Raw genomic sequence first — 21,397 nt, 5'->3', positions numbered from 1 at the left:
GTGACTGTCACTTCAGAGCCATAACCTGCCCCTCCCATAGTGGGACACCTAGATGGCGGCGCACAGACCCATTCGCCGTCTTCACACTGACTTCTGGTGACTTTGCAGATCGCACAAAGACTTGGGGACTGACCGGCGTGTGATCTGACGACCCGGTGGCATACCTGAGTCGGGAGCAGTTGTCAAGGGAGGTCAGTCATGCCAAATGGAGTTAACCTCGGACTTAAAGCTCTGAACCCGTCAACCCTACTGGACCAGGGAAGGTCCAACCGGGTTTGCCGGAGCAGGGAGAAAAAAGGGGGCCATTGTGACGGACTTTTTACCTATATGCTTCAGTTTAATCCTCCCTGCTTGTTTAAGGCTGTTAATTGTAATTACTCTTCTGCAGCTAGCCCTGTTTCAAATGTTAATTGTTCTAGCCCTGTGTTTACTGGTTACTGTGATTAGATAAGTGGCTTGTGTTAATTATGCTGATTGCTTCCTTGTGATAATTATCTCTCTATATGCGGTGCCGAACCGGCTAGCTACTGAGTAGTTCAAAGAAATATCTTTATTTCAAAGGAGCTGTATTGAAGACCCCCCACTGTGTGAGGGGGGCGGAGATTTGTCATTGTAACAGTTGTAACCACATATAAGCTCTGGTTTCTTATGATTAAAACTCCGTGTTGTTCAAGCAGTAAGCTGGTCTCATGTGTGGCTTTCTGGGCGATTCCAGGGATATCCCTCCTCGTGGAATATTGGGGTGATTTTCGTTATGGGAAGAAGGGAACGTTGACGGGGATATCATACCGATACCGTCACAGGCTGTCATAAAGCATCCTGCATAGCAATGTTGTTTAATTATCCAATGTCTCATGTTATATGCATGAAGAATACATTTCCATACAAAGTTGCATTGGTGTTATCTACTTTTTAAAATAATATTTGTTATAGGTAGAGTGGTCTTTGTATGTTGTATAATATGGGTTAAGAATGGAACAACAGGCTCAGAAGCTGACTCAGAAGTATTTATTTCAGCACCATGGTTGATCATGTTGGTGGTATCTAAATAAAGATGTATATTTTTTTGTCTTGGTGTGTGTTCTCTAGAAACCCAGAGGCATAATAATATTAAGTTTTGTTTAATAACAGTATTAGTAGTCACTCAAACATCATGGCTTAGGATCATTTAACCAGCAGGCTTCTCTTTGTTTTTGCATTTTACAAAAGTTGCGCTGCTGAATAATTCATGCATTGTCAGTGTGCTGAATGTTCAATTGAATGCATGGCAAATACAAAGAAAAGCACAGTGCGTGTGCTTCCAGCACCTGTTTATATATATCTATTGCTTACACTTATACGATTAATACTTTTTATGTATGCACCTATACAGAGCCAATTTCCCATATCAAGCAAGGAAAGTCACAACTCTGTATCAGATGGTGTCTGGGTTTGTTTATTTTCCTTTATGGTCAGTTGCTTCTATTGTGTCAAGTTTTCTTCATAAAAGTTAAATGTATGCTAGGACACTTCCAAGAGACATCGTTCATGCAAATTTTAAGCAACATATTCACGTTGGTGTATGAAAATTGTAACAGATGAAAAGAGACCACTCAAGGGTGATAAAGCTTAACTCCAGATACAAAACTATAGAGTATAAAAATAAAACACCATTTTATAAGCACTTTTAACAGCAAATGTAATCAACGTACTAAGTATGTAGCTTCTGATCTTTTAATCCTTGCTTATGTTCTAGTTTAAGTTGGTGCCATGACTGATGTCCGAGTTTTCCTGTTTCAGGGTGGCTCCTTTCTCTTGCAGCATCCTATGGAGCCACCCTTGCATGCATTGACTGGAGTCGTTTCCCCTTATGCCTCGTACACACGATCGGAATTTCCGATGGAAAAAGTCAGACGGAATTTTTTCAATGGACATTCCGACCATGTTCAGGGGCGGACTGACCATTCGGGCCCTCGGGCCCATGCCACTAGGGGGCCCCATCTGGGTTGCCAGCCTCAGTAAAATCAGGGACAGTATATAAAAAACAGTTTTAAAATAAAATCCCAAGATTATAGCTGCCCCGCCTCTCCAGTACCTTTTCAGTGCGTGTATGTGTATTCTGTTTGCTTGTATACTGTATGTGTGTGTATATTGTGTGTCTGTGTGTGTGTACTGTGTATGTATACTGTATGTGTGTGTGAGTATACTGTGTGGCCCCATAATCTTTTGCCTGGGGGCCCTATAATCTCCTATTGCCCGGGGGCCCCATAATCTTCTATTGCCCGGGGGCCCCATAATCTCCTATTGCCCGGGGGCCACATAATCCCCTATTGCCCGGAGGCCCCATGAGTTGTCTGCCCCTGACCATGTGTATGCCCCACCAGACTTTTTCTGTCGGAAAGTCCGACGAAGTTAGAAAGAGAACATGTTCTCTTTTTTTCCCGACGGAAACAAATTTGATCGGAAATTCTGTTTGTCTGTATGGAATTTCGACGGAGAAAAAAAATATGCATGCTCAGAAACAATTCCACGCAAGCTCGGAAGCATTGAACTTAATTTTTCTAGGCTCGTCGTAATATTGTAGATCACCGCGTTTTTGACGGTCGGAATTTGGTGTGTCCGTGTGTATGCAAGACAGCTTGAGCTGAATTCCGTTGGAAAAACCTGTCAAAACGATCAATAGAACACGCAACTCCATAACCTAGAATGGCAAAGTTCTCTGCTTCTTCCTTCTTTCTCCACCTTACCTTCTGCAAGCAAGCAAAGTGACATGAGACTGCACTGTCCACTCCTAACTTCCTGTGAAGACCAGAAGTTCAATGAAGCATCACTGAGAGAGTAGAAGCCAGCAGCACTGAAAACTGTAATCTGCAATTGCTGGGTTAAGAATTTTAACAAATAGTTTACTGTGGAATGTTTATTTTATTTTGCTGAATGTATTAAGCTAAAAAGTGCTCCGAGTTGAAAGTGGTTGTAAAGGCTCAAGGTTTTTTGCCTTTGTGCATTCAATGCACAAGACTTTTTCATGCCAGACACACTCACGTCTCACGCAGGGGTTGGTAACTCCTCCCCCTTTCAGTTCTTTTTCTTGGCACATCGCTCCACGCACCTTTCTCCATTTCACGTGCAGCCAACGCCTCCGCCAAGTAACCTGACCTTAACCCCTTCTTTGCGAGCACAGTTCAACACCCCGACAAGTTCAAACTTTCAATAGCGAAATAATTTTCCGATCCGGTTGCTATAGGTAACAAAAAACAAAATAATACAGCGCTAATAAACCTGTGAAAAATATATGTGAAATATATCTCAAAAAATTGAATAAACACAATAAAAATAAATGTGAAATATATACCCAAAAAAAAATATATATAACCAAAAAATTAAGATTGGTGAATTGACAATATAATAATCAATGTAACAAATCCATCCAAATGAATAAATAAAGTGAAATAAAGAAAGTCCATAAAAAATCAGTGCAATTGAGTCCAATTAAGGTGAGCAGCTGTAATTAATCAAGAAAGGATCCTCCACCAGAAAGGTCACCCAATGTGTGGGAAATGAAATCTCCTTACCAGAGAAAAAGACCGGGCTTTCAACGGTCTAATTCAGCATAAGGATGTTTAAAGTCTTCCTTGAAAAGACTATTCCGGACACTGCTATGAATCACCAGTATGGATAACTCCAAAAGATAGGATCCTATTCAAATCCGCTCCAGTTTAACATTGGTGTTCATAAAAATAAAGAATAGTAGGAAACCACATAGTGCATTACTGTGTAAACATTAGGTTTTTAATAGAAACAGATGCGCACTTACAGCAAAGCCTTGAAAAACTTGCATATGGGATATGGTGTGGAGAGGATGGCGTTCCCTCAATCCTCCGTTTGCTTCGTATCTCCGTCCGTCACGTGTCTCTCCCTCTAGCGTGATGACGTCACTGTGGCTAAGCTCCTCCTCCTTGGAGGAGCTTAGCCACAGTGACGTCATCACGCTAGAGGGAGAGACACGTGACGGACGGAGATACGAAGCAAACGGAGGATTGAGGGAACGCCATCCTCTCCACACCATATCCCATATGCAAGTTTTTCAAGGCTTTGCTGTAAGTGCGCATCAAATGTATTCAAATGTATTCTTTTTAAGGAGAAGGATTGGAAAAACGTTTGAAATTAAATTGACGTTAAAGCTTATATGGGATTTAGTGTTTGGGTTAGATCTACTTTAATGTGCCCTTAAAGGGGTTGTAAAGGCATAAAAAAAATCGCTAAATAGCTTCCTTTACCTTAGTGCAGTCCTCCTTCACTTACCTCATCCTTCCATTTTGCTTTTAAATGTCCTTGGGTAGATTCAGGTATCTCCGCCTAAAGTTATGGCGGCGCAGCGTATTGTATTTACGCTATGCCTCCACAACTTACAGGAGCAAGTGCTGTATTCACCAAGCACTTGCTCCGTAAGTCGCAGCGGCGTAGCGTAAATGGGGCCGGCGTAAGCGTGCGTAATTCAAATGGGGAAGGGGGCGTGTTTTATGTTAATATGTGATGACCTGATGTGATTGACGTGATTTACGAACGGCGCATGCGCCGTCCGTGTACATATCCCAGGGCGCAACGACGTATTGGTTTCGACGTGAACGTAATTTACGTCCAGCCCTATTCGCGAACGACTTACACAAACAACGTAAAAAATAAAAATTTCGAAGCGGGAACGACATCCATACTTAACATTGGCTGCGCCTCTTAATAGCAGGAACAACATTACGCCGGAAAAGCCTTAACGCAAACGACGTAAAAAACGACCGCCGGACGCGCGTACGTTTGTGAATCGGCGTAAGTAGGCAATTTGTATACTCTACGCTGAAAACTATGGGAGCGCCACCTAGCGGCCAGCGTCAGAATGCATCCTAATATACGACGGCGTAAGAGACTTATGCCAGTCGTATCTTAGGCTAAAGTCGGCATATCTAGCTTTCCGAATACAGAAAGTAGATACGCCGGCGCAACTTAGCGAATACGCAGTGTATTTATGGATACGCCAGCGTAATTGCTCTCTGAATCTACCCCCTTATTTCTTCTGAGAAATGCTCACTTCCTGTTTTTCTGTCTGTAACTACACACAGTAATGCAAGGCTTTCGCCCTGGTGTGGAGTGTCATGCTCGCCCCCTCCCTTGAGGGGGAAGGGGGCGAGCAGGAGAGTCAGGACTCCCACTAACACACAGCTCCTTTCTCTATCTGCAAAGTAGAGAGTGTCCTGGCTCTCCTGCTCACCCCATCCCCCCTCAGGGGAGGGGGTGAGAACGACACTCCACACCAGGGAGAAAGCCTTGCATTACTGTGTGTAGTTACAGACAGAAGAACAGGAAGTGAGCATTTCTCAGAAGAAATAAGGACATTTAAAAGCAAAAATCGAAGGATGAGGTAAGTGAAGGAGGACTGCACTAAGGTAAAGGAAGCTATTTAGGGAAGAAAATGTTTTCTTTTACAAACTTTTTAAGGCCGAGTACTCACGAGCAGACATGTCCGATGAAACCGGTCCGCGGACCGTTTTCATCGGACATGTCTGCCCGGGGACTTCTGTTCGATGGCTGTACACACCATCGAACAGAAGTCCGCGCGTAAACAATACGTGGGGCGTGTCCGCGGTGTCGCCGCGACGATGACGCGGTGTCGCCGCGACAATGACGCGGCGACGTGGGCGGCCTGACTTTAAAATGCTTCCACGCATGCGTCGAAGTCATTCGACGCATGCGAGGGATGGCGGGCGGCCGGACATGTACGGTAGGTCTGTACAGACGACCGTACATGTCGGGGGGACAGGTTTCCAGCGGACTATTTTAAAGCAAGTCCAGGAAAAAGTTGTCCGCTGGAAACCTGTCCGATCCGCCCGAAAATGGTCCGCTCGTGCCTACACACGGCCAAACATGTCTGCTGAAACTAGTCCGCGGACCAATTTCAGCAGACATGTTTGGTCGTGAGTACGGGGCCTAAGGAGTAAGAAGCTATTTACCTAGGGTTCCCCTTTAGGCCTGGTAGCTGTTATCAGGCAAAAGGCACATACTTTACAGCTCTTTATAATTAACATTTTTTTACAAGGTGATATTCCCCAACTTCATGGCATCAGGGGGCAGCTGTCCACTTGTTATGCATATATACATACAAGCTGCCACTATAAGAAGCAACTGAACATACAGAACTTTTCAAATGGCTGAATGTCCCCAAAGGTCATCTTGAATCAAATCTTCCATAATCTCCAATACGTCGGGGAGACAACCACTTGCAACGAATCACTTTCAGATAGCAATTTGTTTCCTTCAGAGAATAGATTGCTTTGCTGGTGTTCAATATACTCACAAGATTGCATTTCTTCATAAAAGCACTGAGCAACCGATTTTGTACACTTCATAAAACACCAATTTATCCAAGTACTGGACATTGAGCTTGAAAATTGGACTTCTCTGCCTTAATTTGCTTGTATAAAACTTCTTTATAGTTGTCTAACAGCAATATGTACGGGATGACTGAAGATGAGGAATAACAAGACACAAAAGAAGGTGATCACTCCAACAGCCATCATCACACGCAGGGAGAGTGATACAGTAATTACAGAGGCCATTGTGTCTGGTAATGAATAAGCCACTCGTGCTTGAAATATGAAATTTGTCTTTCTTGAGATAAAGTGAATATTTTAACTCTTGCTTTGCAAGAAAGCAACAGAGGAATGGATTGCTATTTATCAGTTCTGATTGCTTAAAAAACCCTAGTCCTAAAATCAAGCAAGGCCAGATCCCCCACTAGATGGCAGTCTTAAGACCCACATCCACCCAAGTTTTATTATTCATAATAGAAAGATTGTTTTACAATACCTGCGGCTTTGAAATTATCAGTATATTGCACATATATTTCTAAAATGCAATATCTTTGAATACCTATTTAGTTGCAACCTTCATTGTAACCTGTTTTCCTAAACACAGTCACATATCAGGGCTGCTGTAAAGCACTGGGATTAACACTGCCTGCTCTCTATTCACATAGTTCCCAACTGTCCCCGATTTCGAGGGACTGTCCCTGATTTGGAGCAATGTCCCTCTGTCCCACTTTGCTCCTCATTTGTCCCTCATTTTGGTCTGATCGATGTAGTTGTATATAAAATGCACTTTTTCTCTTTCAAAAAGTGTTTTCCAGCGCTAAACCTTTCAACCAATTTCTAAATTGCTGCATTTGTAAATTCTAAAAGACAATATAAAGGAATAGTAGTGGTAAAAAAAAGCCCTTGTGGGTTGAACCAATCTTTTATTTTTTGTACAATTCTTCTTTAAGGGGGCATGAGAAGGGGGTGTGTCCTATTCTTGCATACTTTTGCTGATAGGTGTCCCTCGTTCCTATCTCAAAAAGTTGGGAGGTATGTATTCAGTTAGATACGATTTGTAATTCTGACATTGTAACATAATGGAGCACACTATAGGGGGAAAAACAATAGGGCCATTAATCCTTTATGGCACACCAGCCTCGACTCAGGGCAATAAGCATGGGCTTATTATAATCTTTAGCATAGGGCTCCCCCAAAGTTCCTACTTTTTCTAAGACAGCCCATATAGGAGTAAAGCCAGGCACATACAGGCCAAATATCATTCGGTTCAGCAAGAACTGGCCAATATTGTGTACAGATGCCTGTCTGACAGTAGCCAGTCTAACGACCAGCTTTAGTCTAATGGGCATTCTGGAAAACCAGAATCCAATCATTGGCAGTGAGCGCTGACGAGTGTGTTCGGTTCTGCTGGTGGGGAGTCCAAAAATGTGGCAAAACTCTGACAGGGCAGTTGCTCATAAGTCAATAGATAGATCGACATCTGTACAACCTCCATGCCCATACATGAATCAAACTTCAGTTAATTCTATCCATGCTTGGCCAGTTTAAAGGTGGAACAGTCAAGTCTCTGGGAGATATTTTTTTGCCGAGGAAACCGGTCGTGTGTACATTTTCGTCGGGGAAACTGTCGAGAAACTCGACGAGCCAAAAAGAGAGCATGTTCTCTATTTCCTTGACGGGAATGGAGAAAATTGGCTTGTTGAGTTTCTCGACAGCCTAACAAGGAACTCGACGAGGAAAACTATGTGTTTCGCCCGTCGAGTTTCTTGGTCGTGTGTACGAGGCTTGAGATAACCTTGAGAACACTAGGCAAAGTCCAGCCTAGCCTAACCAGATTACAGACCCACAAGCAAGTCTACACTTTTGGCTGGCACCTGTCCCTATGTCACCATACACAGGTTGGTGATCAAGAGAACTCTCACAGGAATTAACAATGGCAGTCACGCTGGAATGGCAAGATAAATGCTTTACAGTACATTTCCAATAGTGAAACTTACAACAATTACATAAGTATCTGCTCCCTTTGAAAGACCTATGTCCACACACTGCACAAAATTTTCAATACATACTATTCTCAACCAGGGAGTGCTGTAACCACCTTCCACTCTCCAATTAAGAGAAGTCCAAGTACAATAGGGGGTCCTCCAGGGGGCGGACTGACCATTGAGTCACTCGGGCACTGCCCGAGGGCCCTATGCCACTAGAGGGCCCCATCAGGGTTGCCAGGCTCAGTAAAACCAGGGACAGTATGTAAAAATCTGTGTTTTTTTTTTACATCTGTCCCTGATATGTCCGAAACTGACATGCTTTTGATGTGAAAATCCAGAGATTTTGCACTTCCTCCTGGCGTGGTGGCCATCTGTAAGCCCGGGGGCCCCATAATCTTCTATTGCCCGGGGGCCCCATGAGTTGTCAGTCCGCCCCTGGGGTCCTCTGCCACTCCATTGCAGAGGTCACATATCAAACTCCTGTTTCTGTCTTTCACTAAGTTACTTGACTTATATGATTGTCCATATTCTATATACTATCACAAATAGAAATTTTTAAACTTTCTGTTTTCAGTAGTAGATTCTGACCAATTTCCTGTGAATGCTTCATGAATAGACTAGAACCCAGATACAAGAAATTATCTGATCAGCTGCTACCGGCACATCTAATTCTCAGTCCTGTGTAACTGCTCACATCATATATGCGTCTCAGCCCTTATCAGCTGCTAATATCACAAATGATTTTCAGTACTTCCTCTATTGCAATCTAAATATGATTGCAGCCTTGCATTTCCCCCTTTTCCTCTGGCAAGTCTGCCCTCACTGTCTAAAACATGTTCACTAACAGCCCTGCCAGCTATGTTCTCTGACACCTTGACAGCTTTCTTCTCACTAGCCACACTTGTTTCTCTGGCAGTTCATACCACTTTTTACAATGATCTATGTCTACAATATTGTGTGATGTATTTAGTACTACACACATGTCAATCCCTGTGCTTTTGTGCAGTAACATCAACATCAAGAAGGCTGCAGGACCACTCACAGCAGCATAGCCTAAAAAACATAACAAAGAACCTTTGTAAATTAGCCCTTTTATAATAGAACAGGAAGAGGAGTCGGTGCAGGGGAAGCAATTACAGGAACAATGACCTGTGTCTCTCCCTGCAGCAGCTGAAAGATGGTGGGTGGGAGAGAAACTGGCTTTCAGCTGCTGCAGAGAGCCACATGGGGCAGGTTTCAGAAATTGCCCCTCTGACTGACCACACCGATTCCACCTGCTGTTCGGGCCCCTCTGTGTGCCGGGGTCCCTTACAGGAGGACTGGTGGTCCCCCCTATCAGCTGCCCTGCCTGCACAGGTGAGTGTACTTTTATTAAAAGTCAGCAATCACAGTATTTGTAGCTGCTGATTTTTAATTTGTTTTTACAGAGGGCAAAGAACGGCTTTAATGTTGAACCTTCTTGATACTGCCTTGTCACTGCTTTTGCTTTCCAGTGTCTCCAGCCTTCCCCACTCCCATTCTCCCCTCTGCCATCCTTTCTATGACATACTGTCTCCAAATACTCTTCTCACTGTACTTGGGCTGACATAGTGGAGGCAATGGGCCAGATTCACATAGAATTACGCCGGCGTATCAGCAGATACTCCGACGTAAGTCCGAATCTAAGGCCGTCGTATGTTTAAGTGTATTCTCAAACTGATCATGGGAGATTGAGTTTGAATATTTAAGATTACACAGCTCCCCTCTTTGATTCCTGACAATAGGGCAGGTATGTAAGTTTACTAGCTACAAGTTTGGAACTTTGACAAAATGTTTGCAGCTACTCACACCATGTGTTTCTCTTCCTGTTTAAATGTATGCTTTTTGATTGTTTGTAAATCCAACTTACCATTCAGTAAGAAAAAGGAAGCTCTGCCTTGTGATTGTGTTCGGTGAAGTTAACAGCATATAAAGTTGGCTGTTTGGCAGTATCTAGAACTGACTGTTGATCTCTGTGAAAAATGACAGACAGCCAGTACCTGGGGAAGTCTCTGTAGCATCCGGTTCAGGACAGAAATGTGTGGTGGTTGGGTGACGTAGAGTGTCAGTGGTTGTGGCAAGTAAGATTCTTCTGGTGCTTCTACCATGCCCCCCGAGCCAACATGACCCAAGTGTGGAACGTGACCCTCCCAGGAACCGAACCTGGAACAACAAGTACAGCAGAGACTTCTCCTGTAGGAGTAAATAGTGACCTCTGCCCAGGCCTAGGAACCTGAAATGGAACCTGAGAGTTTGTTGTTGTATAGTCAGGGCTTCATCATGCCGTTATTGCAAACCTACAATCATCGACAGCAACTTGAGAACTGCCTTAACAACCTAGGCACCAGGGGATCCCTCTAACAAGCCCCTCTCACAGGCTAACAATGGGCCATAATTGTTGACCTTTAAGCCAAGACTTGCAATAGACTCTTCTGATAGTGCTCCCCCCTAGTAGCCACTATCTTGTATTTCCAGGCCCCTAGCATAGGTCAACTTCCAACCCTTGGGACTTGACTCTGGAACTGTGTTTCTCCCAAAGAGCATGTCTGGGAGGCAAAGAACCTGCAAGGAAAGGACCCATCCATACCTTCGAGACGGTCTCATCTCCCCAAATAGTTATCCCCTTCCTCAGGTCACATCACTGGCATAAGCATCCTAGTGATTGGCCAGGATGAAATAGTTATTCATACTCTACAACACGGTATCTTCTGACTCTAGCCACAGGAGAACACTCCCCAGTAGAAAGGAAACAATTAATGTTCTGGGCTATTGAACCCATATAATAACAACAACAATAGGAGCTCCATCTGACTACAGCCAAGTGGACAACACTAAACCTAGACTAGGGGCATACTAGGGGCATTCCAGCATATGGAAAGGTCCCTACATTACTTTTTAAAACAATTTAGTCCTATGTGGACCTGCTGGCGGGCCTAAGACTCCATTCACACCTAGGTGATCGCAAAAAAAAACGACAATTGCAGCAAAACGCAATTTGCGATGCTGTCGCCCAAAAAAAGCTCCTGTTTCCTTTTGAGTGACAAGCTTTGTGCGTTGCAATTTTGCCACGATTGCATTGCGATTTATCACGGCAAAATTGCACCTAAAGCCGGCCATAGATGGATCGAAGTCCCTGCTAAACTGGCCAAGATTTGATCCAACTATGGGCAGGCTGGTCTTACTAACGTCGATCCATCAATTCTTTTTTTTGCATGCTATTGCTGGAGCCACCAGCAGTAATCATTGTCTTCTACCAGTATGGAAGGCTCCCCGTCGGCAGAATACAATAGGGCTGGGATTCCCCCATCAACACTGACTGTGGTTGAAGGAGAGAAAATCGCATCATCTATGGCTTGCTTAAGTTAAACTAATCAGAAACAGGCACACATTTTCCATGAATATATAAAAATGCGAAACAGACTAGCAAAATATTTATCAGTGTTGCTGTGTGAACTGTCCTGATTTTCACTGTATCTACAACATAATTGACTGGTTGTCAAAAATCGATTCTGGGAATACCGCCAAGGCTGCCCACAACGCAACCTCTGCCCACCTAAGCACTGTAAATATTTTCAATGCTCATAGCATGCCGCTCAAAACATTTTCTTGTCTTGAGTACATTAGACAAAAGATAAGGTGCATTTTATGTATATTTATTATTTTTTACATTTCTATTGCTATTTCTGAAAAAACTATGGGATGCTGACCAATACCAATTACATTTACTCTGCTTACTACTAAAAGCAGCAAAACTAAATACAAAGAAATATATAAAGAAAGAAATATATAAAGTATATAGTTTATATGTAAGTATGTTATTGGTCAGCACCAGGGCCGCTGATAGAAATCATGGGGCCCCGTACAGCCTACCTGACAGGGGCCCCCTTCAGCCCAACCCCGCCCCTAGTCCCTCCTTCAGCCTCACACCTGGTCACTCCCCAGAGCCTGCTATAAACAAAAAAAAGACCATCAATTTTGAAAAAAAAAACATTATTTTTTTACTTTCTGCTATAAAACATCTAATAAAAATGTAAAAAATCAAATTTCTTAATCAATTTAGGGCAATATGTATTCTGCTACATTTTTGTTAGAAAAAAATCCCAATAAGCCAGTGGCGACATCGAGTGCAGGAGAAGACATTGAGGGATCGTGGAGGAGGATGGCTGACCCGAGAAAGGTAAGTGTCGGGCGGTGGGGGGGCAAACTGGCAGCATTTTAAGGGGCAAACTGGCAGCATTTTAAGGGGCAAACTGGAAACATTTTAAGGAGCAAACTGGCAGCACTTTAAGGGGCAAACTGGCAGCATTTTAAGGGGTAAACTGGCAGCATTTTAAGGGGCAATCTGGTGGCTTTTTAAGGGGCAAACTGGCAGCATTTTAAGGGGCAAACTGGCAGCATTTTAAGGGGCAAACTGGCGGCAATTGATGGGCACAGTGGCAACAATTTTGATTTGATTTTATTATTTGTTAAGCGCCAAATACAGTTTAAGAACTGCGCTAGCAGTGGCACAGTGGCTGCATTTGATGGCACAGTGGCGCCAATTAATGGCACAGTGGTGACAATTGATGGCACAGTGGCGACAATTGATGGCACAGTGGCTGGGTTTGATGACACAGTGGCTGCGTTTGATGGGTACAGTGAGGCTGCAGTTGATGTTTTTTTTTTTTTGTTTGCGCCCCCCCAAAAAGTTATGTGCTGCAGACAGAGACAGATTCAGTGTAATCATTAGATCTTGTCTGAATCAAAGACACACCTCTGTTGGACACTGGCAGCCCCACGACCTGTTTCCTCACGACCTGTTTCCTCACTGTTCCAGGACAAATGTCAGCTGAGCCTCCGCCGCCGCCGCCGCCGCCGTTCGCCTCACAGCTTCTCCAGTCTCAGGCCGAGACTGGAGAAGCTGGCACAAATGCTTGCTTGAATTAGGAGTATATAAGGGGTGCTATGATTGGCTGTACGTTGACACAAACCACACAAGGCCCCGCCGCACTTCATATTGTATGTGACAACTACCTACCGGTTGATGATGGAACTCTCCGGCATATTCTGCCATACTCCTGACCATAGGCCTGTTGTCGATATCCCTGGTCATAGCCCTTAATACTTATGAATAAAGAAATGTCCACACATAAACATGCATTTCCTGCATTTTACTGCAACTTCACAGAGGTTTCTGTGACATCTGACATCGCGTGTTACACACCAGCAAAATTCTACCACGTTGAACGCCATATACAGGAGTAGACATTTTGAAGTTGTCATTTTCTGCACAGCACACAAGCGCTTATTCTGTAAGCCATCTTCTCTTTGCACCTCCTCTCCTTGGGAGCACAATATATTTAGGACCACTTCCTTGTGTATATTAAGTCCACAGCATTTAGCTTCCATCACCAAGTAGAAACAAGGTGCTCTCATTAGTATACCAGTCTCATTCCAACATCCCCTCTATAGCTCTGCCCAGCTGGGCACACTGCCAGATGGCACACTCACCTGGCTCAGCCTGGTTAACAACTGTGAGCTTGAGCCAGCCGCTCTCCCACGCCCTCCATAGTCCAGCCCTCCAGTAAGCGCGGGGGAGGTGGTTTCAGAGCAGACAGCGGTGACTGACAGAGTTTTGAGGACCAAGCGATCAGCGGGGGACAGATGCTGTATCCACCTAGGTTAATATGATTCTTAAAAGAAAATGTATCTTGAACTTCTCTTTTAAGCAAGCTTTGTTTCTAGTTTGGAAGAATGGGGCTCAAAACTTGCTTAATCAGTGAATATCCATCCTGAAAATAAACAAATCAGCAACATTAGGTATTATGGTATTTCAAATATTTTTAAAAGGGGCATATTCTAGCTAATTCTTCTTTTCAGCTTCCCAACATTATTTGCATAGTTAAGTTCAACCCTACAAGCTGGTTTAGTCTGTTGACTTCATCTATGGCAGGGGTGTCAAACTCAATTTCATGGTGGGCCGCATCAGCATTATGATTGTAACAACAAAACCTGGGGAATGCCCAGGGAAAAACCAAGCCTCCTTACCTGCGTTAAAAACAGGGGTTTTGTCCGCACGCATTTGCAAATGCATGCGCAAACAACAGAGCCACGCCAAGGCACCCTGTAATCTGTGGTCCTAACACTAAACAATGAGCGTCCCCACAGTGGAGGTACATGCATTCTAATGGATAGATAGGGGCAGGTGGACTGAAGGGGAGCCACCCCTCCTTAAGGGTACAGGAGCACACCAAACACCCAGCATAAAGCATAATAGCTGCAAAGGTGTTGGTGCACTGCTGGACCAATATAAGCACCACAGGTGAAACATAAAGGTGTCCACCGCCCCCATCTATAGCTGGCAATCGCAGTAAGTGGCATTGGAAGGCTAAAGCAGATAACAACAAAACCTGGGGAATGCCCAGGGAAAAACCAAGCTTCCTTACCGTCCAGCCTGCAGAACAACCAATTAACCTGTCTAACAGTATGCGTTAAAAACAGGGCTCAAAAAGGCAGTTGTATCTGTAAGATTAGATGTCCAACGCATCCTTTCCCCATATATTAGATGTCAAGAGCCACACAACCATCAGAAGTTAAGTTCCCCACTCTTCCTTACATCACAGTGCACCCCCCTTTCCTTATGCTGCTGCTGGGAAGAAGCTGGATGCATTGCTTGAAAGTAGAATGTAAGGGTCTGGGGGAGGACCAGAGGAGGGCTGGAGCTCTCCTGCAGCTGAAGGAGAGGTGCGAGGGCCACAGGAAATGACCTGGAGGGTCGGCTTCGGCCCGCGGGCCTTGTGTTTGATACCTGTGATCTATGGGGTCACTGGTTATGTTTTCAGGAATTAGCCTCCTTCACACTTGCGTCTAGCAAGTGCTTTTGAAGCTTTTTTTTAAATGTTTGCATGTGAAGTGCGATACAGGAGATTCTTTGGAACAGGATAGCGCATTTTTGGACCATAGTCGTTTATAATGGGAGCACCAAAAAAACATAAGGCACACTTTTTCACACTCCCATTGAATTCAGTGGAGCCAGAAAGTCTCATTCTGCTTCAAAAGTAGTTAATGTACGTTTTTTACTTTCTGGTAGTGAGCTACAGGTGCTTGAATACACAAATGAGAACAGGGACATTTGCAAAGCATAGGATTTGGCTTGTTGTGCATTTTGGAGTATTGATTCCAGTTTATAAAGAAAAGAGCTGCCACGTCTTCACAGCATTTCAAAGGTATGACATATCAGCAAGTTGGGACTCCATTACACAAAAGAAAGATTTGACGCCTTTCACAAAGGCATAATAAGAAGACATAACATTTGTGTAGACTGTGCACCTGCACAATGGCTTTTAGTATTCAGATTCAATTTAAACTAAATGTGGATTGAATGGCTGTTGGAACCCCTCCAACTGCCACGAAGACCTTGACATGGCTCACTGTGTAGCAGAGAATGTTTTCATTTGGTCAATAATTGGATGGAAGGCCCAAAAATTGGACCACCCTCCACACAAGTCCTAATGGGCCACATTCTCGTATATCGGCGTAAAACTGGGCGGGCGTAACGTATCTGATTTACGTTACGCTGCCGCAAGTTTTTCAGGCAAGTGCTTTATTCACAAAGCACTTGCGTGTAAAGTTGCGGCGGCGTAACGTAAATCACCCGGTGGAATTCAAATTTGGCGGGTAGGGGGCGTGTAGCATTTAAATGAAGCGCGTTCCTGCGCCGAACGAACTGCGCATGCACCGTCCGTAAAATATCCCAGGGTGCATTGCTCCAAATGACGTTGCAAGAACGTCATTGGTTTCGACGTGAACGTAAATGGCGTCCAGCCCCATTCACGGACGACTTACGCAAACTACGTAACTTTTCAAATTTCGACGCGGGAACGACGGCCATACTTAACATTGGTTGCGCCTCATATACCCAGGGGCATCTTTACGCCGGGACAAGCCTAACGTAAACGTTGTAACTTTACTGCGTCAACCGCGCGTACGTTCGGGAATTCACGTATCTAGCTAATTTGCATACTCGACGGGGAAAACGACGGAAACGGCACCTAGTGGACAAAAAAAAATTGCATTTAAGATCCGACGGCGTAAGAGACCTACGCCTGTCGGATCTAATGGATATCTATGCGTAACTGATTCTAAGAATCAGTCGCATAGATACGACGGCCCAGATTAGGACTTACGACGGACGGCGTACATGGTGCTGCGCCGTCGTAAGCCCTTTGAAAATCTGGGACTTAGTGTCCACTACTACAGGCTAAATAACCATAGAAAGTTTAGTCCTCCAATTTAAAAACAAGACACCTTCCCTGAAAAGTTTACTAAGTGACACAATAAAAAAAATAAAACCAATGATGCCTGGTAAAAACTCTCAATTGTAATTTCTTTCTAATGCATTGACAATTTTTATAACTTTGATGTCTGTTGTAGCGTATCAGGTTATATGACCCAATTAGATATCCCAGGTATATTGGAAGAAAAAATTACTTAGGAAGTATCACAACTACAGGACAATGCTAACACATGCAGAATTTTAGCCAATATTTCTCTTTATTTTCGAATATTCAATAAAGCATTGACATCTTATGGGGACTATTCAAATAAGCTTTTTGAACCATCTGAGTCGAACTTCACTTTTGGTCTAATGCTAGTGTAGCGCTACCCCCTCAGGAGCCGCTGGTTTGTTGTGGGATCTACTCTCTTTGACTTGGCTCACCCCTATTTAACTGACTCGAACCCTCCCTTGACACATCAGAAACCTGGTGGGTAAGGTATTATGACCTCTGCTTGGCTGGGGTCACAATAGCAGGCACACAACATGCAGCGATGATATGACAATAGTATTACCTGCTTTTATGGATGGTCCCTCCAGACGAGAAAATACACTTCACACAATTGATATTTAAATCAAATAGAATAAATTTACTTCACGTGAACTTAGGAAACAAGCTTAGATTCAAATCACAAACGAACAACTGTTAGGTAATGACTCACTATGATTCAGCAAGGGCCCTTGCAGGAATCAGCAATTAACATTAATGAAAAGACCTAAACTAAAGATTGGTAACATTCACTTAAACTAAAGTAGGCAGTCTATGCCCGCGAGCACCTTCTAACGGGCAATCCTACAGACAGTTAATGTCCACGTTGCGGCCGGTTGGTGCACGTTAGAATTTGTAATCCACAAGTGGTAATCGGTGAAGGAAATTGCACAACAAAGTATCTGGAACAGCAACGTTGGTGAATTGGTCGCTCATCAGCGCCAGTCACTCCTATAAAGCACTAAACAGTTAACGGGGCCTCTAAGTTTCAGCTGAAGGCCAAATACGTGTCTCCGGTCTGTGAAGTGGCCCTGTGGTGTCTAACGGGGAGGGGAGAGTTAGAGGTTGAGCATGTGCTCTCTCACCCAACAGGCCGATCCGCCTGAGTTCCTCTCAGAAGGCGCGGTGGTAGATCACTGCTCCACAGCACAAGGATCCCGGACGAGGGTTTTCCACTGTTTCAGTTGTCAGCTGGGTTGCCTCTCCGATCTCCGGGAACACAGGCTGGATACTGGAGTCTTGCTTCCTTCCGGATGGCTGGTCTCTCGGTGGAGTTAGGCCTCTGGCCTATTCGCACAGCTGGCTGCGTCAGCAGCTCCGCAGAGGAGAAGATGCAGGTCCCGAGAGAGAGAAATCAGGCGCGCCCTTTCCTTAAGTAACCTCCCCCATCAGTCCGTGCGGAGGTGTCACATGTTCCAGTGCTGCAGGGCATTGTGGGATGTGTAGTCTGTCTCTCCTAAGAGTCAATGGAGTCCATATCTCCAGCTACTTGCAATCCCACAATGCATAACTCCTTAAAGGTAACTTACATATTTTTTCAAGTGTAAGTAAAGTTCCGGCGGGGATGGCCTGTCATTAGACTCTGACAGGGTGACCCCGCTACACTAGCATCCATCAACAGCATTAAAGTATAATGTTACAGGGGACTTTGAAGCATGTGGCAATCACACATCCATAAATTGTAGGAATACTTGCTGAAACATTATATAAACAAATAGTGTTGCATAGCAAGATGAACAGCATAACACGTGCAGCAATAAGGTACAGCAAACTGCCTTGATATAGATTTGTTTTCCTCTTAAAGTGTGTTCTGCTGCAATTAGCCTAAGAAACATTTAGCAATTACACATAAGGGAGACTTGGTGGGGACTTAAGGATATAACAATCGTGAATGCCACATACAAAAGAATCTTGGATCCTGCACTTCTTCCAGCTGAGCAGACTTTATTGGTCTCCTGAATCACTCCACAATAGATCACACCAACTCCAGGATGCATGCCATAGCACCTGAAACAATCATCAGTACCAAGATGTTTTATCTCTACAGTTCTGGATTTCTTTCAGCTGAAAGAAATGTGGGATCTGAGTTTCTAGTGTGCATGCATCTATTGTGTATCTGCAGATGAACCTGTGCACCTTAGGTAAAAAAAAAAAATCATATGTAGCTCTACCCCTGTCGGAGCCGCTGGATTTTCTGGGTAACTTTTCCTGCCTTCCAATGATGACTCACCCCCTCGTACCTGGACGCAAATGACACCAACACACCTGAAACAGTTGAATGAGCTTTATCAAAACACATATCCTTGTAAAAGGAAAGGGTTGGTTAGGCAAAGCAATTCAATACGGAAACAGTAGTCTCAGTAACCGTCTTGATTTGGTGTCGTAATATAGTTGTAACTCAGCTGTCACTGTTCATTCCCTACAGCTGCCTGTGAACAACCAATAAAGAACACATACTTGGCGGGCATGAGGAAATGATTCTGGCGCATAAAGCAGTAAAGACAATTCTTAACACAGTATAGCAGTACAGAAATTAGGTCAATAGTAATAGTCCAAATAATTTGGCAACACAGTGCCCTTTAGGCAAAGCTCTTTAACAGGCATTTATAGTGGAAATAATAGCAAAATAACACTTTAAGGTGCTGTCACTGCCTATGAAGGTCTGATGCATTTACCAGCTAAGGAGGTCTGGAACAACGGGACTGTCATGGATCCGCAGTAATGTTTGTCTGTCAGCTTACCTCTCCATGTGTTCAGCTTAAGAGACCAGCTGCCACTCACCTGGCTGCTTAAAGGGTTTGTAATGGAATTTTTTTTTCATCTTAATAGCTTCCTATACCTTAATGCTGTTTTCATGTCCTCGTTGTTCGTTTTTGCTCTCAAGTTTCTGTAATTCTTCTCTGAACTCCACACTTCCTGGTTGTCTGTTTCCTGATAACCACAGTGCTGGGAGCTTTCTCTCTGTGGTCACTAATCAAGGAGGTGTGATTACTGTGTGTCTAAAACCCCTCAGCACCAATCAGTTTCGTTTTCCAAACCATTACTGCCCTGTATTGGCTCTGTGGCTCTGTACAGCAGAGGCAGGAAACAACATGCAAAAACGAAACTAGAAACTGCAGGTACATTATATGATTGATTTTTATCTATTTTTAATCGTTTTTAAAAGGAATCAGTTAACTATTATTAGCTAGTTTCAGTGAGAGTTAGGTTGGCGTATCAGTAGATACGCCGACCTAACTCAGAATCTGCACCGACCTATGTTTAAGTGTATTCTCAAACAGAGATACGCTTAAACATATCTAAGATACAACGGCTTGCGCCGTCCTATCTTAGGTTGCAATATTGAGGCTGGCCACTAGGTGGCGCTTCCATTGCGGTCAGCGTAGAATATGTAAATCAGTAGATACACCTATTCACGAACGTACGCCCGGCCGCCGCAGTACATTTACGCCGTTTACGTAACACATTACAGGCCTAAAGTTATTCCATCAAATAGATGGAATAGTAATGTTAAGTATGGCCGCCGTACCCGCGTCGAAATTCGAAATTTTTACGTCGTTTGCGTAAGTCGTCCGTGAATAGGGATTTATGTCGTTTACATCCACGTCAAAATCAATAGGCCCATGCGGCGGACGTAGCCGCAATGCACACTGGGAAATGTAGGCGCACGGCGCATGCGCAGTTAAAAAAAAACATCAAAAACGTCAGGTCAAGCCTCATTAACATAAACACGCCCCCTCAGCTAAATTTGAATTAGGCGCCCGTACGCCCGCCCGCTTTAGGCTACGCCGCCGTAACTTAGCAGGCAAGTACTTTGAGAATCATGTACTTGCCTCGCTAACTTACGGCGGCGTAGCTTAAATGCCTTAAGCTACGCCGCCTTAAAGTTGCGGCCATCTACGTGAATCTGGCTAAATGTCTCTATACCCTGTAAACAGTCATTTCAGCAAAAAAACTTTTTTTTTATTTACAACTCCTTTAAGTAATCTCTCCTCAAAGCATGTCTCCACCCCAGCCCCTATCAGGGCACACTATATTAAACTGTGCACCGCAAGCCAGCCTTGCTGATCCATATTGTGTGTTTGTCTTCTGTGTGCTTCTTGCTGTGTGTTCTATGTCTGATTCTAGTTACCAATCTTGGCATGTTTATGACTGTCCTTGTCTGCTTCATATCCTGACCATGGCATGTTCCTTGACTATCCTTAAATGCTTGTTGCCCCGACCTTTGGCCATCTCCTGACTATCCTTTGTTGTCACAGTCTGATGCTTCATCTTTACCGTCCTGTAGTCTACCATGAGCATGATGCTTGGAGGTCCTGGGGGTCATGACCTGGAGCCAAACTGCAGCTAAATCCATCCCCACCACTAGGGGCCTCTGGTTAACACCCGCTGGCTCTTAGATTCCGCACCCTGGGAAATCTCATGCTCTAGCTCCCAGTGTGATCCAGATTATCTGCTCACCTGAATCACCTAGAGCTCCATCCGCAGCAGTCAGTGGCAGGTTCCACTACCTTGCGGTGCATTTCTTACCCCAACGGGATAAATCTGTCACCTGGACTCCAGTCACATGACAGGGAATTTGGAATGGCAGAACATCAAGAAACTGGTACAGCAGGATATGCAAAGCTGAAACACCCTGGAACAAATTCAACCCTCTGTAGCTCTCTCTCTAAGCAGGTTGTAGTCTCTCCCTTGCAGCAAGACAACATGATATAGACACAGCACACCTCTCCTGGCAGAGCAGCACATG

Source organism: Rana temporaria, chromosome 7, assembly GCF_905171775.1.
Source record: "Rana temporaria chromosome 7, aRanTem1.1, whole genome shotgun sequence".
In the NCBI taxonomy this organism is placed as follows: Eukaryota; Metazoa; Chordata; class Amphibia; order Anura; family Ranidae; genus Rana; species Rana temporaria.
The sequence above is the reverse complement of the archived record's forward strand: the minus strand, read 5'-3'. Positions refer to the sequence as shown.